The sequence below is a fragment of the Arachis hypogaea genome, chromosome 10 (assembly GCF_003086295.3).
Source record: "Arachis hypogaea cultivar Tifrunner chromosome 10, arahy.Tifrunner.gnm2.J5K5, whole genome shotgun sequence".
Classification (NCBI taxonomy): Eukaryota; Viridiplantae; Streptophyta; class Magnoliopsida; order Fabales; family Fabaceae; genus Arachis; species Arachis hypogaea.
In genome coordinates, this window is record NC_092045.1 from 40,269,983 (window position 1) to 40,272,544 (window position 2,562).

The 2,562-nt window shown below is 37.2% G+C and overlaps 1 non-coding gene across 1 annotated transcript; it reads left to right on the top strand.

The window, feature by feature from the left end:
• Positions 1–828: 828 nt before the first annotated feature.
• LOC112718793 (small nucleolar RNA R71) lies at positions 829–936 on the top strand. The gene has a single exon (XR_003161121.1). It is a non-coding gene; the product is annotated as a small nucleolar RNA R71 (small nucleolar RNA).
• The last annotated feature ends 1,626 nt before the right edge of the window (positions 937–2,562 follow it).

Here is a 2,562-nt window from a genome sequence, read left to right on the forward strand (position 1 = left end):
CAGTGGACGTCCATTGAGGTCTTCCTCAGTGGCGTTCACTGCCTCTCCCTCCTCTCCAAATTCGGCCATGTTGATGGCCTTGCACTCTCCTTTTGGATTTTCTTCTGTATTGCTTGGAAGAGTACTAGGAGGGAGTTCAGTAATTTTCTTGCTCAGCTGACCCACTTGTGCCTCCAAATTTCTAATGGAGGATCTTGTTTCAGTCATGAAACTTTGAGTGGTTTGGATTAGATCAGAGACCATGGTTGCTAAGTCAGAGTGGTTCTGCTTAGAATTCTCTGTCTGTTGCTAAGAAGATGATGGAAAAGGCTTGCCATTGCTAAACCTGTTTCTTCCACCATTATTATTGTTGAAACCTTGTTGAGGTCTCTGTTGATCCTTCCATGAAAGATTTGGATGATTTCTCCATGAAGGATTATAGGTGTTTCCATAGGGTTCTCCCATGTAATTCACCTCTTCCATTGAAGGGTTCTTAGGATCATAAGCTTCTTCTTCAGATGAAGCTTCCTTAGTACTGCCTGGTGTATTTTGCATTCCAGACAGACTTTGAGAAATCATATTGACTTGCTGGGTCAATATTTTGTTCTGAGCCAATATGGCATTCAGAGTATCAATCTCAAGAACTCCTTTCTTCTGATTCGTCCCATTGTTCACAGGATTCCTTTCAGAAGTGTACATGAATTGATTATTTGCAACCATTTCAATCAGCTCTTGAGCTTCTGCAGGTGTCTTCTTCAGATGAAGAGATCCTCCAGCAGAGCTATCCAAGGACATCTTGGATAGTTCAGACAGACCATCATAGAAGATACCTATGATGCTCCATTCAAAAAGCATGTCAAAAGGACACTTTCTGATTAATTGTTTGTATCTTTCCCAAGCTTCATAGAGGGATTCGCCTTCCTTCTGTCTGAAGGTTTGGACTTCCACTCTAAGCTTACTCAATTTTTGAGGTGGAAAGAACTTTGCCAAGAAGGTATTGACTAGCTTTTCCCAAGAGTTCAGGCTTTCTTTAGGTTGTGAGTCCAACCATATCCTAGCTCTGTCTCTTACAGCAAAAGGGAATAGCATAAGTCTGTAGACCTCAGGGTCAACCCCATTAGTCTTGACAGTGTCACAGATTTGCAAGAATTCAGCTAAAAACTGATGAGGATCTTCCAATGGAAGTCCATGGAACTTGCAATTCTGTTGCATTAGAGAAACTAATTGAGGCTTAAGCTCAAAGTTGTTTGCTCCAATGGCAGGGATAGAGATACTTCTCCCATAGAAGTCAGGAGTAGGTGCAGTAAAGTCACCCAGCACCTTATTTGCATTGTTGGCATTGTTGTTGTTTTCGGCTGCCATGTCTTCTTCTTTGAAGATTTCTGTTAGGTCCTCTACAGAGAGTTGTGTCTTAGCTTCTCTTAGCTTTCGCTTCAAGGTCCTTTCAGGTTCAGGGTCAGCCTCAATAAGAATGCATTTGTCTTTGCTCCTGCTCATATGAAAGAGAAAAGAACAAGAAAATATGGAATCCTCTATGTTACAGTATAAAGATTCCTTGAGGTGTCAGAGGAAAAGAAAAATAGAAGGAAGAAGTAGAAGAATTCGAGCTTATCAAGAGAGATGGAGTTCGAATTGTTCATTGAGGAATAGTGTTAGTCCATAAAAAGAAGGATGTGAGAAGAGGGGAAGTAATTTTCGAAAATTAAGTAAAAGATTTTGAAAACATTTTGAAACACACTAATTGATTTTCGAAAACCAAGAGTGGAAAAGAAATCAAGTGATTTTTGAAAAAGATTTTGAAATTAGAAATCAAAAAGATTTGATTGAAAACTATTTTGAAAAAGATATGATTAAGAAGATATGATTTGAAAAGCAATTTAAAAAGATTTGATTTTGAAAATTAATGACTTGGCTAACAAGAAAAGATATGATTCAAACATTAAACCTTTCTCAACAGAAAAGGCAACATACTTGAAATGTTGAATCAAATCATTAATTGATAACAAGTATTTTTGAAAATGGAAAGAAATTGATTTTGAAAAAGATTTGATTGAAAAGATATGATTTGAAAAATATTTGATTTCGAAAAATTTTGAAAACCTGAGAAAAATTTGAATTAAAAACAGAATCTTCCCTCTTGTGCCATCCTGGCGTTAAACGCCCAGAATGGTGCACATTTTGGCGTTTAACGCCCAAAGCACTACCCTTTTGGGCGTTAACGCCCAGCCAGGGTGCCTTCCTCACTGGGCATTTTGAACGCCCAGCTTTTTCTGTATAATTCCTTTGCTGTATGTTCTGAATCTTCAATTCTCTGTATTATTGACTTGAAAAGACAGAAATTAAAATTGTTTTTGGATTTTTAATAATGAGGAATAATCAAAATGCAACTAAAATCAAATAACAATGCATGCAAGACACCAAACTTAGTAGTTTGTATACTACTGACACTAACAAAATGAGAATGCACATAACAAAACACTCAAGTCAAGAGAATTCAAAGATCAGAGCAATGAAATCATCAAGAACATCTTGAAGATCACTTTAAGACACATGGATAAATGCAAGAAAAATAGAAACATGCAA